Source organism: Pantherophis guttatus, chromosome 2, assembly GCF_059756535.1.
Source record: "Pantherophis guttatus breed Tessera chromosome 2, ASM5975653v1, whole genome shotgun sequence".
Lineage (NCBI taxonomy): Eukaryota > Metazoa > Chordata > Lepidosauria > Squamata > Colubridae > Pantherophis > Pantherophis guttatus.
The window spans coordinates 4793329-4809248 of NC_142064.1; positions in this window are offsets into that span (position 1 = coordinate 4793329).

The window sequence follows — 15920 nt, forward strand, 5'->3', positions numbered from 1 at the left end:
CCTTCAAATTACCTGCTCCCAGGTCATGGAGGGCTTTGAAGGTAACAACCAGCACCTTGAACCGGACCCAGAAGTAGATTGGAGGCCAATGAGATGGGACACCTGTGTAAATCTAGGCTTACACACCACCATGTGAGCCACCCCACTTTGAATTCAACTGAAGTTTAGGGATACTTTTCAAGGGCAGCCCATTGCAGAGCACATTGCAGTAGTCAAGACAGGAGGTGACTGGGGCATGAGTGACTGGGAGCAGAGATTGTCCATCCAGGAAAGAATGCATGAATGAATGAATTTCTATCCATTAAAATAAAATAAATAACATTCTCACGCTGTAGGAAATATCGTAACAAGAGATGAGAAGAATTAAAATAAAAAGAAAGGAAATTGGTGGTCAGTTAGGCCAGGCGAAGGTAAACATAGCCAATTAATTTCCCTTTTTAATTTATGGAGATAGGGATGTTCAAATATTAAAAGGAGACCTTTTACCTGATGTTTGCAATTAAGGGATCCATTATTTGCTACTCCACACCCGGTAAATACAGTTAGAACTCTGCTCACCTCGAAGCTTCTACAATTATCAGGGAGCACAAATATCTGTCATTTTGCGGAAGTATTTGGATGGCTTGTTTTAATTACACAGAGCTTCTCCACCTCTGCTAGAGAATTAGGATGAGATGGCCTCCAAATAGCCACACTGAGCAGGGGAACAGCCGTTTCATTTGCAGGTGGCAAATTGGGGTGTTGGTGATGTTTCAGGATGCCATTTGACCCTCGCTGAACCCCCACAATTGATTTCAGAGCCAAAAAAAAAAAATGTAGATTCATATTTGAAGCTGCCAACAGGATAGCAACAGTGTTAGAGTTTGCAGCAATCCAACCAGCACACAAGTAAATAATTCAGCAGGATTGATGTATAAAAGAAACTTCTTTTACATACAGTAATATAAAGCATGATGCATGTATACAATACCCATGCAGCAGAAGCCAGAACCAGAACTCAGAATCCAGAAGCACAGAATTACAAAAGAAATAATGCAAGGACAAACCAACTCTTTTATACATAACAGTCAAGCTAAGCCATGCCCAGGATCCAAACTGTCTGAGTCACCAAACAGTCCCCATTGGCTGACCTGTTGCCATGTCTACTCTAGTTCATGAACTCTTATACATTGACAAACAGTGTCAACATGCTAGTCTACAGTGCCTCTTTGATAACAGTAACAGAGTTGGAAGGGACCTTGGAAGTTATCTAATCCAACCCCCTCCTCAAGCAGGAGACCTTATACTATCTCAGACAAGCGACTCTCCAGTCTCTTCTTAAAAATCTCCAGTGGTGAAGCATGAACAATTTCTGGAGGAAAGTCGTTCCACTGGTTAATTGTTCTCCCTGTTAGGAAATTTCTCCTTAGTTCTAGATTGCTTCTGTTCTTGGTTAGCTTCCATCTGCTGTTTCTTCTCTTGCCTTGTGCTCTAGAGAATAGGTTCACCCTCTTTTCTTTGTGGCATCTCCTCAAATACTGGAAGACTGCTCTCTGGATAGATTGATAATGATAATTAAGGAAAAAGAAGAAACTGAATATTTTTCGACATGGGATTCTTTTTAATCAATGGTTGGCTAATCAAAACAGAAGTTAGAAACACGGAAATGTAAGAAAAGGACTAATGTTATAAGTAGTTAAAATGGGTAAGCAAGTATTACTGTCATTATAGAATCAATATTAATACAGCTACTATTGCTGTAAACATTCTGATTATTATTTTCCAAAATTACTTGTACATAGACAACACACTGTTCAACTGAAATTGAAATTTTTATATGTTATAAAATTAAAAAAAAAAAAACTTTTACCTTGTTGTGGTCCGCCAGCAGCCTGCGGAGCTGGCAGTGGAGTCGGACAGTGAGGAGGCTGAGGAAGAACATGAGCCAGTCCTGGAGGCCTGGATGAGGGCTCTGCATCAGAGGCAGAGATGGGGCCAGGGCCATCGGGGAGTGATGTGCAGACTCTGGAGCTTCCAGAGGCTGACAGCAGAGAGGCAGAGGAACAGGAGGAGCCTGTTCCTAGTGCACGCATGAGAAGAGCTGCCAGAAGGCAGGAGCAGCTAAAGCAAAAAGGACAACTCGGGAGTAAGGCCAAGAGATAATTGGCCCCTTCCATAAGGCTTAAAAGACTAGCAACTGCTCTTGGGCTCTTTGTCGGAAAACAACGTTGATAGATTTGTTTCTTGTCTTGCTGCATTTATTTCTTTTCGGGGTCTTCTGCTTCTGAACTTTTGCCAAGAGAAGCCTTTGGCAGGTTGCCTAATTAGACCAAGGTTGGTGATAAGGCTGAAGAATTATGTTATGAAGAATTTGCTTTAATTTAGTTTGGACTACGCTGCGAATGAGTTAATTCTCAGCTGTTCTAATAAAGTCTGTTTGTTTAGAACTGATTGCGTCTGATAATACCTACTTGGGCCTGGGTCACAACATACCTTAAAAAAAATACTGGAAGACTGCTATCATGTCATCCCTGGTCAGGGTGGGATTCTGCCGGTTCGGACCGGTTTGGGCGTACCAGTAGCTCTGACAAACAGTTGAGAGAGACCTGGTTCACTTCGACAATCAGCTGGGCCCTCCCGCCTGCCCCTGAGCTATACCTACCTTTATTTCCTTTGTTTGAAGCCCAACCAATCAGTGCAGCATTGCAGATTGCCATGACTCAGCTATTTTATTCACCAGAGCTGCAGTAGAAGGTACTGTTTTCAAAAGTACTGAGGACGCGCGAAGCGAAACAGTTGAATCCCACCAATGCCCCTGATCCTTCTTTTCACTAGACTAGGAATCCGGTTCTTGAAATTGTTCTTCATGTGTGTTTTAACCTAATCTTTTTTGGTGCTCTTCTCTGGGCTCTTTCCAAAAAGTTGCTTCTTGTCCTGCCTTCAGGTGCTTTGATCCCCCTCTTCTTTGTGACGGCCCCTTAGATTTTGGAAAATGTTATCCAGTCAGACTACAGAATCAACACAGAATCAAAAACAGAGGAGATCTATGAGTAAATAAAGGCAAAGATAAAATATCTCTGGATTCCAGATGGGATGGGATGGGATGGGATGGGATGGGATGGGATGGGATGGGATGGGATGGGATGGGATGGGATGGGATGGGATGGAATAGAATAGAATAGAATAGAATAGAATAGAATAGAATAGAATAGAATAGAATAGAATAGAATAGAATAGAATAGAATAGAATAGAATTCTTTATTGGCCAAGTGTGATTGGACAAACGAGGCATTTGTCTTTGGTGCATATGCTCTCAGTGTACATAAAAAGACAAGATACATTCATCAAGAATCATAAGGTACAACACTTAATGATAGTCACAGGGTACAGATAAGCAATCAACTCATACTAGGAAACAATATCAATATAAATCCTAAGGATACAAGCAACAAAGTTACAGTCATACAGTCATAAGTGGAATGAGATGGGTGATGGGAATGATGAGAAGATGAGAAGATGAATATTAGTGCAGACTTAGGACATAGTTTGACAGCGTTGAGCGAATTATTTGTTTAGCAAAGTTATGACGTTCAAGGAAAAATTGTTCTTGTGTCTAGTTGTTCTGGTGTGCAGTGCTCTATAGCGTCGTTTTGAGGGTAGGAGTTGAAACAATTTATGTCCAGGATGCGAGGGGTCTGTAAATATTTTCCCAGCCCTCTTTTTGACTCATGCAGTACACGGGTCCCCCATGGAAGGCAGGTTGGTAGCCATTGTTTTTTCTGCAGTTCTAATTGTCCTCTGAAGTCCGTGTCTGTCTTGTTGGGTTGCAGATGGACTCTTGGTGACTCCATGAGATGGTTGGGTGGATTCTGGGTAACCATACAGATGTCCTTTGCTGTTGCCTTTTTCCAATAGTGTCCTTGCCTAGCCTCAGCTGTGGGCTTTCCTGGCAGTCTCTCATCCATGACTAACCAGGTGTAACCTTGCTTTGCTTGCTGAGATCAGCCAAGGTTGGCTTGGTGCTGCCACCTGCTGGGATACAAATAAAATGGACCTCATGCCAACCAGTATAAAGATCCCGAAGGAGAATCACTCATTGGAGTAAGCTTTCACTTACAATATATTGATTTCGATGGCGGAAAAGGCTAACTCAATGATTTTATTTGAGTTGATCAGTGGGAGGTTTAAAGACCGTGGATAATGTCTGGTTATTAGAGATCGGATAATGTCTCAGTTATTAAAGGATCAGCCCAAGGTCCACAATCAAAACACCACAATACCAAAAAAAAAATAAAAAATAAAAAATGTTGAGACCATAGAAAGAGTGCAAAAAAGATCAACAAAGATGATTTAGGGGGCTGGAGGCTAAAAGATATGAAGAATGGTTGAAGGAATTGGGTATGGCTAGTTTAGTGAAAAGAAGGATTTATGGGGTGGCATCTTCCAATATTTGAGGGGCTGCCACGCAGAAGAGAGGGTTGACTTATTATTCAAAGCAGCTGAGGGTGGGACAAAAAGTAAAGGATGGAACATGCAGAGAGAGAGAGAGAGAGACCTAATCTAGAACTAAGGAAAAAATTCCTGACAGTGGGAACAATTGATCAGTGGAATGACTTGCCTCCAAAAGTTGTGGATGCTCCAACACTGGAAATTTTTAAAGAAAATATTGGACAATCATTTGTCTGAAATGATATAGAGTCTCCTGCTTGAGGAGGGAGTTGAGATTACAAGACCTCCAAGGTACAGTTGAAAGAAATATCCTTCTGGGTTCAGCTCCAAGTGGGGAAAAAGACACTGGATTCATGGAAGTTGCTTGGAAAGAAGGTTTAATGATGAACAGGATCACATGCCTTGGAGATCTTGGGTGAAAAAAAAGGGAAGAGATGCTGAGAGTCCCTGGGTTTTATACCCTCTCTGGCTTTGAACTTCCTGGGGCATAGGAAGAGTATCCTGATTGGTTGCTGCAGAGGTCATGACTAGCTTTGTAGGTTGCCTGTGTGCTAAGTTTGGTTGAATCTTGCTGGGTGATGCAATGAAGGGCAATTAAATGCCTCTGCCTGAAGGAGGTAGATCTTTGTTATGTAGAATGGACTGGTTCGGGCCTAAATGGCCCATTGACAAAGGTGTGTGCTGAGTTTCTGCCTCCCTTTTAGGGGAAATATTCTGCCCTTTTAATATTTCCTAAAATATTTCATTTTTCTAGGAGAGAGGTGGGTTTTAACTTCCTACAGTACCTTCCAAATCTATTGTCTATGGAGATTCTCAATCACCCCGGTCATGGTTGTCCCAAAAGTGCTTTGGACTTTCTTTCTTTTTGGTTGAAGAAGTTTTGCTCCTCATCCAAGACACTCCTTCAGTTCATTCCAACCCTATTTTTCTATGTTCTTTCTAGGTACTGAATGGGTCTCCGGCAGGAAAAAACAAACAAACACTACATGGCACCCCAAAATAATAAACATTGGGTTCCTGAAGATAACAAACATATTTCTCTAACTAGCTTGTCTAATTCTTCTGCTCTCTCTCTCACACACACAGATGTTCTCCAGTGGTGGAATGCTACCAGTTTAACAACTGGTTCAGTGAGCGTGTGCTTCACGGTGAAAATGGAGCATTTAGAAGTTCAGCTGCTTACCTTCCAAGTCAGCAACGGTAAGTAGAACAGCAAGAGGTGGGGTGGGGGTGGAATCAGCTGTGCTGCATGATTGAGATGAGCTAGAAAGCAGGCAATAAAGGACAGAATAGGATGAGTAGGTGGGCGGGGCCAGCTGATTGTCAGAGCTACTGGTTCGCCTGAACCCATCCGAACCGGCTGAATTCCACCTCTGATGTTCTCCCAAAGGGGTTTGTGAAGATGATCTAATCAATTGGATCATGAGTAAATCAGAATCAGAATAGAGCTGGAAGGGACCTTGGAGGTCTTCTAATCCAGCTCCCTGCTTGAGCAGGAGACCTTATACCATTTCAGACAAATGGCTGTCCAGTCTCTTTTTAAAAACCTCCAGTGATGAAGCACCCACAACTTCTGAAGGCAAGCAGTTCCCACGGTTGGGCTGCTGGGGGTTCGCAAGGGTTTGGGAGAACCTCTAGCTAAGATTCTGTGCAATTCGGAGAACCCCCAAATCCCACTCCTGGCTGGCCCCATCCACACTGCTCCTCTCAGGAGTCCCCATTTTGGTTGCAGGTAAGTGTAGGGCGCTTGCAGGAAGCTCGGGGAGGGTGAGAAATGGGACTACTGGAAGTTCAGGAAGGCCAGAAACAGGCCCGTTTCCAGACTCCAGAGGGCCTCTGGAGCCTGGGGAGGCCGTTTTCTCTTTCCTGGAGGCTCGAGTTAAGACTCCAGAGCACGGGGAGGGCAAAAACACCCCCCCACACCATGGTGCAGGAGGCCGACTAGGCCACACCCACCATGGGTACTGTTAGCATATGGTTTGAGCCTAACAAGTTGTCCAGGCAATATATGTGTACTGTGCAAGGTATTGTAACGTGTTCAGTTGCTGCTATGATATGCTGCCATTGTGTATGAAGATGATGTGATATGCTACCAGAGTATGATATGCTGCCATAATAAGGAATTGCTATCTGCTATCATCGTTTGATGGATCTGTTACCATCGTGGTTTGTGAACCAGAGTGAGTTTGTTATTCTAACCTACTACTGTTCATTGAGTAAGAAGATTCTGTAACTACTGGACTGATTTAAATGGCAAAGACTTGGAATTTGTTTAAAGACTATGAGACTGTTTTTCCACTATAAAGTAAGCTTTTGATAAACCAGTTTGCACATCTCTTATTCATTGCTCTCAGCAACGTTTCCTTGTGCATTTACTCTGCTGGTTGGTAACACAACAACAATATCCTTAACAGGTACACCCAGCCAGCAACCAGGCAGAGAACCCCTTCCTAAAAAATTTTAAAGCCCACCCCTGCTAAGTTCCGCTGGTTAATTGTCCTCCCTGTTAAATAAAACGAAAATGAAGACGGGAAAGAATGAACCAATGAAAATGCAGATGAGAAGGGAAAAAAACCCCCAGAAATCTTGTTAGTGGGAAAAAAAAAAGAGAGAAATACCACTCAGAAGGTTTCTTTACCCAACTCGAATGGCATTGACTTGACGTAAACCTCTAAATAGGATGTGGCAGTCTTACAAACACAATAACAACCTTCAACAAATGAGAATAACAAACACCCCGTAAGGCTGGGAGCTTGCCTTTGCGATTCTGCTGGTGTCATCTCTTTCGGTGGCTTTAATTTCCAGCAGTAAGCACAAGCTGCTGCACAATGTTGTCAAAACCACAATGAAGTTATGTCATTGACTATTAAAGGACTGGCCTGCCGACTGCCAAACGCCCAGATTTGAATTTCATGCTCGCTACTAAACATCAACACGAATATGTCTAATTTCATTAAAAAAACCCGGCTGGTTCCAGAAAACTTGACAGCTCCCCACAACCCCACAACCGCAGAGGGGGGGGGGATTTTGAAATGGAATGGGGCCTCCCTGCCTGGTGTGTGTATGTGTGTATGTGTGTTTGCATGTGCCTGTTTGTCTGTGGGATGAGAAACGACAACGTTGGAATCGCACAGCAACAAGATCGGACCGGCGATGTGGAAGTCAATTAACACTGATGGCTGAAACCATCTACCCAGCTCCTCACGTTGGCTGCTCCCGAGTTCATTCGTGCAGTTGAGAAGCATTTGTGTTAAATTCCCTAAGAGGGAGGTAAGTGAGGGAATACTGTGCCACACCAGCTCTAATCACTTCAGCGTTCCGACTACAACACTCTTGTCGAAAAGTTGTGAGTGTGTTCAAAGACGGAGCGAGTTGTTGTGCTGGTCCTATCAGACGATGCTAAGAAACGATGGTTGGAAAATGCGACAACAGGGGCTGTTTTGTTATCAATCAAACCCGAAAACCAATGCAAAAAAAATAATGTTTTGTTGTTTCCCTGACACGCCTGTGGCATTTTTGTTATATTGCTTTGTGCTTATTTTACATATTTGTTGTTGTTGTTTTGTTTAATCGTGTGAAGCTGCTCAGAGTCCTTTTGGAGTCAGGTGGCCTGGAAACTTGACAGACAAACTGCTCTTATTGGCATTGGACAGTAGGGGTATCTGGTTTTGTACGGTTTTACAGTTGTGTTGGTGTTGTTTTTATTGTGAGTGTAAATATTCCATGGAATAGATGGGTTTTATTGCTTTGGTGTGATTTTTTTTTTTTTTATTGTTGCTAGGCTTTGCTTGTTAATTTTGATTACAATTGTGCTGTGCCTAATAAGGATGATGATAATGATCGTTCACAACTTGGAGATACCTTTCCCAATGTAGAACTCTGTCTGATACTTAATGTAGACCCACTATTCCATGGTCCCTCTATGTGTCTATACATGTGTGTGTATACATGGATGGAGAGAGAGGGAGGGAGGGAGGGAGGGAGAGAGAGAGAGAGAGAGAGAGAGAGAGAGAAATAGATAGCTGAAAAAGATACACACACATGATAGACAGACAGACAAAGAGACAGACACAGACAGACAGACATCTGAGAAAGGAAGGAAGGAAGGAAGGAAAGAAGGAAGGAAGGAAGGAAGGAAGGAAGGAAGGAAGGAAAAGAAAGATGGTAAGTGGTGATAAACAGAGAAGATAGATAGATGATAGATAGATAGATAGATAGATAGATAGATAGATAGATAGATAGATAGATAGATAATAGATAGATAGATAGATAGATAGATAGATAGATAGATAGACAGACAGACAGACAGACAGACAAATATCTGAGGAAGGAAGGAAGGAAGGAAGGAAGGAAGGAAGGAAGGAAGGAAGGAAGGAAGGAAGGAAGGAAGGAAAGATGATAAGAGGTTATAAACGGAGAAGATAGATAGATAGATAGATAGATAGATAGATAGATAGATAGATAGATAGATAGATAGATAGATAGATAGACAGACAGACAGACAGACAGACAGACAGACAGATAGATAGGTTGAGGAAGGAAGGAAGGAGGAAGGGAAGGAAGGAAGGAAAAGAAAGATGATAAGAAAGGTGATAAACAGAGAAGATATAGATAAGAGAGAGAGAGAGAGAGGGAGGGAGAGAGAGAGAGAGAGAGAGAGAGAGAGAGAGAGAGTTAACAGATTACCAGAGTTGGAAGGGACCTTTGCAGGTCATCTAGTCCAACCCTCTGCCCAAGCAGGAGACCCTACATCTGCCTCTACCTAGGATTGAACTCACAACCTCCTGATTTTGAGGCAAAAGCTCCACCTCTAGGCCAGATGGATGTCTTTGGTCATGGAGAGATGGCTGTGATGAAATGACCATGGCAATTTGTTCCATGGCCTGTTGGCAATGGTGAGTTGGCCATGACGAGTTGGCTACAGCGAGTTGGCCTTGGCAAGTCCTAAGATGATAGGATAGGATAGGATAGGATAGGATAGGATAGGATAGGATAGGATAGGATAGGATAGGATAGGATAGGATAGGATGGATTTTTTTATTGGCCAGGTGTGATTGGACACACAAGGAATTTGTCTTGGTGCATACGCTCTCAGTGTACATGTACAGTGTATATACTCAGTGTATGTACAGCATATATACTCAGTGTACAGTGTACCCTCAGCCTCCCTCAAAACGACGCTATAGAGCACTGCACACCTGGAAGGAGTTGAAGGAGTTGAAACAGTTTATGTCCAGGATGCGAGGGGTCTGTAGATATTTTCACAGCCCTCTTTTTGACTCGTGCAGTATACAGGTCCTCCATGGAAGGCAGGTTGGTAGCCATGGTTTTTTCTGCAGTTCTAATCATCCTCTGAAGTCTGCGTCTGTCTTGTTGGGTTGCAAAGCCAAACCAGACAGTTATGGAGGTGCAGATGAAAGACTCATGGCTTGGAGACAAAAACATATGAAGGATGGCTGTAGGGTCTGGGTATGGCCAGTCTAGAGAAAAGGAGAACCAGGGGTGACATGATAGCAGTCTTTTAGTATTTGAGGGACTGCCACAAAGAGGGGGTCAACTTATTTACCAAATAAGCACCTGAAGGCAGCAGAAGAAACAATGGATGGAAACTAACCAAGGAGAGAAGCAACCTCAAATTGAGGAGAAACTTCCTAACAATTAACCAGGAGGACAATTAACCAGTGGAACAGCTTGCCACCAGAAGTTGTGGGGGTTTCACTACTGGATGCTTTAAAGAAGAGATTGGATGGCCATTTGTATGCAATTGTATAGGGTCTCCTGCTTGAGCAGGGGGTTGGACTAGAAGACCTCCAAGGTCCCTTCCAATTCTGTTATTTTGTTAATCAGTGGAACTGAAGTTGCCTTCAGAAGTTGTGGGTGCTCCATCACTGGAGGTTTTCAAGAAGAGACCGGATAGCCATTTGTCTGAAATGGTGTAGGGTCTCCTGCTTCAGTAGGGGGTTGGACTAGAAGACCTCCAAGGTCCCTTCCAGCTCTATTCTTATCGATTGATTGATTGAATTGGCCATGGTGAGTTGTCCCAATCTTCCTGCAGGAAGGTGTCAGCTCAGTTTAGTAAATCGTAGGTTTTTTTCCTCTCTTTTTTTGAATTATTTTTATTTTTATTTCTCATAAACATGTCTTAAATATACAGGCTCTTATCCATTGTTAATCATACTTCTTCTCTTTTAACTTTCATCTTAGTTCCTTCTTCATCCTAAAAAAATTGAGTATACTCGGGTTTGCTCTTCGACCATTCCATCTCCCTTATTTTACAACAGTCCTTCTTCTCCTTCTCCTCTCTTTCCCTTCCCTCCCTTCTTCTGCCCTCTTCTATTTTCTTCTTTCCTCCTCTCCTTCCCCTTCCTTTCCCCCACTCCTCCCTTCTTTCTCCCTTTCTAACGTTCTCTCCTACTCTTATTTCCCCTCCCTTTCTTCCTCTCCAATCCTAGTTTTTTCCCCCTCTCTTCTGCCTCCGACTTCCCTTCTTAGCACAATACGGACAAGACAGTTAGAACAATGGCGGGGACGGAGCTCTCTTCCATCCAGTAAACAAGGAGTTCTTTGGGGCTTGCAACTGTTCCCCACCGCCCTCCCTTTCCCTCTCATCTCTTCCGAGTCCGTCTTGAAGTGGCAAGAGTGACATTTGTAATATCCTTCCTCTCAACTTGTCTGCCAGCTGGGGAGTAATGAAGGAGGCCTGGATGGCTTCTCAGTGTCCTCGGGAGAGAGAGCAACGTCTCTAATGGGAAAGCGGTGATGGAGATTGTCTTGTGCCCACAGCACAGACAACTTAGTCAATGTCACAATTGCAACCATCACTCACCAACTCTGGCTAAGCTGCTTTGACTAGGCTGGTCCCCTCGCCAGGAGAAGCAGAAAACCAGATCGACCTTTTTCTCTTAATGGGCCGTTTCGGAAATGGAAATTGCCCAGGCCGCGGCGGTGCCGAGGACAGAAAACTGATTTTGGAAGGTGGCTCGGCAGAAAGCAAATGCTGCTTGTCGCAACCCATCCTTCTCCCTGCAGTCCATGGAGATTTCAAAGGATGCCACAGGTGGTGGGTGGAGAATTTAATGAAGATGACATGGCATTGGGAGAGATAACTAGGCGAGAGAAATAAAAGTGGCGAAGCGGGTAACCCAATCCCTGCTGAAAGCTTTTGTCTCTGTGTCTTCAGGGACTTTGAAGTTGGATCTTTGGCTGTGCCAGAATTCTGAACATGTGTGCATTACAATTAGATGAGAATATTTGTAGCTCAGGGTTGAACTGTGGGGTCCTTGGTACTCTCTGAGCTTGGTTGTTTTCTGACAGATGTTTCATTAGATGACAAGATAACATCATTGGTGCTATCTGTAGAAGGAAGTGGGGTTTGCAGGGATGAGGAGGAGGAGAAGAGGAGGAAGAGGAGGAGGACTGTGGGGTCCTTGGTGTTATCTGACCTTGGTTGTTTTTTGCAAATATTTCATGACCCAACTATGTCACATCATCAGTGGTAGAAGAGATTGGGGTTTGCAAAGAGGAGGAGGAGGAGGAAGAAGAAGACTGTGGGGTCCTTGGTGTGTTCTGAGCTTTGTTGTTTTCTTGTAGATGTTTCATTACATGGCTTGTTAACATCATCATTGCTAGAAGGGATTGGGGGGAAGAGGAGGAGGAGTAGGAGGAAGAAGAAGAGGGTGAGGAAGAGGAGGAGGAGATGGAGGAGGAGGAAGAGGACTGTGGCATCATTGGTGCTCTAGCAACATCAGTGCTAGAAGGAAGTGGAGTTTTCAGAGAGGAGGAGGAGGAGGAGGAGGAAGAGGAGGAGGAGGAGGAGGAAGAGGAGGAGGAGGAGGAAGAGGAAAAGGACTCTGGGCTCCTTGATACTCTCTGAGCTTGGTTGTTTTCTTGCAGATGTTTCATTACATGACTTGTTAACATCATCATGGCTAGAAGGAAGTGGGGTTTGCAGAGAAGAGAAGGAGGAGGAGGAAGAAGAAGAGGGTGAGGAAGAGAAGGAGGAGGAGGAGGAGATGGAGAAATAGTCCGTGGCATCCTTGGTGCTCTCTCTGAGCTTTGTTGTTTTCTTGCAGACGCTTTGTTATCCAAACTAGTTAACTTCATCTACTGCTGGTAGGAAATGGGGTTTGCTCTCGATTTATATTCTAGTGGCTTGCCCTGTCAGTGTTGGTGGGAGGGAGGGGTCTTGGAATTTCTTTGGTTGGGCTGTTTACTATTAACTTGTTTGGCAGGTCCTTGATTGAGATATTGTTTACTTCTTGATTGCTGGTCTGATGTTAATCTTCCTGTTAATCTATGCTCCTCTGTGTGCTGATTGTTGGTGGGGAGTTGTCCGACATATGGACATAAGAGATATGCCAAAAGAATTATGTTACAAAATGGCATGGGAATATGGTGGAATTGTGCTAATAAAAGGAGATATGAAAAGAAATGCCTGATGGAAAAATGACAATGAGGAGACTGAAGATGAAGAAAACTGAAACTAGAACTCTCCATCTCCTGGTGCTTGGACCAAGATCATCCAGTTGGCTTTTGTGCCTAAGGCAGGACCAGAACTCTCCATCTCTTGATGATTGGCCCAAGGTCCCCCAGACAGCATTTGTGCCTAAGACAGGACTAGAACTCTCAGTCACCTGGTAATCGGTCCAAAGCCACCCAGCCGACTTGCATGCCTAAGACAGGACTAGGACTCTCCATCTCCTGGTGATTGGACCAAAGTCACTCAGCCAGTTTTAATGTCTACTACAGGACTAGAATTCTCCATCTCCTGCTGATTGGACCAAGATTATCCAATTGGCTTTCATGCCTAAGGCAGGACTAGAACCAGAGGTGGTACTCAGCCGGTTCGGACGGTTCAAGCGAACCGGTGGTGGAAATTTTGACTAGTTCGGAGAGCTGGCAAGTATCACATCCGGTTTCCTCCCCCGGCCCACTTACCGGCTCACTGCTCACCCTGCCTGGTCACCGCTTTCCCTGCCCATCTGCTTGCCCCACCCTTTCCTTTGGAGAATAAGGCAACCTAGTTTGTTACATGTCCTTGCAAAGACATTTGGCAGAATTCTGATGGAAAGGGTCCAAGGAGAAGGCATTGTACAACACTTGAGAAGTGCTGTATGACTTGAGATTGGTCAAAAGGTGTTCATGAGCAGATTTCAGCTCCTCGTCATTTCGTTGAAAAATGTATGAATGCGAGACGGGCAGCTTACGGTATCTTTGTTGATGGAATGAAAGCGAACAATAAAATGAATAGAGTTGAACGATGGAACATTTTGCAAAAATAAGAAGTTGAGGTTTGGCTGATGAATGCAATAAGGGCAGGAGGCGATGGAAGTCAATAAATAGAATGCGGAAAGATCGGCCCCGAATACAGAATAAGACAGGGGTGTGTGATATCCCCTTGATTATTTAATGTATTTATGAATAAATGTATCGGGAATGTCTGTAGTGGTGATAGAAGTGTGTTGACTGAGGACATGAATATATGTGTCTCCTAGTATACCGAGAATTTGATTGATGAGGTAAGAGCTGTCAATCAAAGGAAAGGTTACTGCATATCGTCTTTCCTTTCAAACAGAAGCTGGATAATCATCTAACATAGATGCTGTAGTCAATTTTACAGTATACAGATAGTCCTTGACTTACAACTGCAATTGATCCCCGGAGTTACGTTGTTAAATGAGACATTTGTCAAGTGAGTTTTGCCCCATTTTGCAACCTTTCTAGACACTGTTGTTAAGTGAATTGTTGCAGTTATTAAGTTACTGATGTGGTCGTTAAGTGAATTGGCTTCCTTCCTTCCTTCCTTCTTTCCTTCCTTCCTTCCTTCCTTCCTTCCTTCCTTCCTTCCATCCATGAGTCAACATGGCACAGTGGTTAGAATGCAGCATTGCAGATTAACTCTGCCCACTACCAGCAGTTCGATCCTGTTGGGACTTAAGATTGACTCAGCCTTTCAAGGTCAGTAAAATGAGGACCTAAACTGTGATGGCAATATGCTGACTCTGTAAATAGCTTAGAGAGGGCTATAAAGAACTGTAAAGCAGTATATAAGTCTAAGTACTATTGCCATTGCTATTGCTATTGCTATTCCTCCTTCCTTCCTTCCTTCCTTCCTTCCTTCCTTCCTTCCTTCCTTCCTTCCTTCCTTCCTTCCTTCCTTCCTTCCTTCCTTCCTTCCATGAGTCAACATGGCTAGGTACTATTGCCATTGCTATTGCTATTGCTATTCCTTCCTCCTTCCTTCCTTCCTTCCTTCCTTCCTTCCTTCCTTCCTTCCTTCCTTCCTTCCTTCCTTCCTTCCTTCCATGAGTCAACATGGCTAAATACTATTGCCATTGCTATTGCTATTCCTTCCTTCTTCCTTCCTTCCTTCCTTCCTTCCTTCCTTCCTTCCTTCCTTCCTTTCCTTCCTTCCTTCCTTCCTTCCTTCCTTCCTTCCTTCTTTCCTTCCCTTCTGTCCCTTCCTTCCATGAGTCAACATGGCTAAGTACTATTGCTATTGCTATTGCTATTGCTATTCCTTCCTCCTTCCTTCCTTCCTTCCTTCCTTCCTTCCTTCCTTCCTTCCTTCCTTCCTTCCTTCCTTCCTTCCTTCCCTTCCCTTCCCTTCCCTTCCCTTCCCTTCCCTTCCCTTCCCTTCCCTTCCTTCCATGAGTCAACATGGCACAGTAGTTAGAATGCAGCATTGCAGATTAACTCTGCTTAACTCCGCAGTTCGATCCTGTTGGGACTCAAGATTGACCCAGCCTTTCAAGGTTGGTAAGATGAGGACCTAAATAAGTGCTACTGCTATTCTGAGGCAGAGCGAATGAATGCAGAGAAATGGCGACTAACATGAGGAAGAAAATGAATTGGCACACTCGGGGTGGAAGATTTATTTCAGATGGGAAAATGGAGAACTGCGAAGACGTGCAAATGTTTGTGAGAAGGAGTGGGCAGCATATGGTTTGCTGTGAAAAGGAACATTTGTTGGGAGAAGCAGAAATAGCTTGTACAAGAACATGCCTCTGCCTACTTTAGTACCTGGAAGTGAGAATGGGGAATGGCAAGAGAAACATAAAAGCAGGTTGAATGCTGTAGGAATGGGAGACATCAATCTACAATCAAGAATGAATGTGTGCGGCATGAATACAAAAGTGAGGGTCCTTATGAAGTACAGGGAGGTACTACAAATAGAAGAGAATATCTTAGGGTTGAACTGTGGGATCCTTAGTGCTCTCTGAGCTCAGTTGTTTTCCTGCAACCGAGTTGGCCAATGTTTGATGACCCAACTAGGTAATATCATCAGTGCTAGAAAAGAGTGGGGTTTGTGGAGGAGGAGGAGGAGGAGGAGGAGGAGGAGGAGGAGGAGGAGGAGGAGGAGGAGGAGGAGGAGGAGGAGGAGGAGGAGGAGGAGGAAGGCTGTGGGATCCTTGAGCTTGGTTGTTTTCTTGCAAATGTTTCACGACTCAACTAGATAATTTCATCAGTGCTAGAATGGAGTGAGGTTTGTG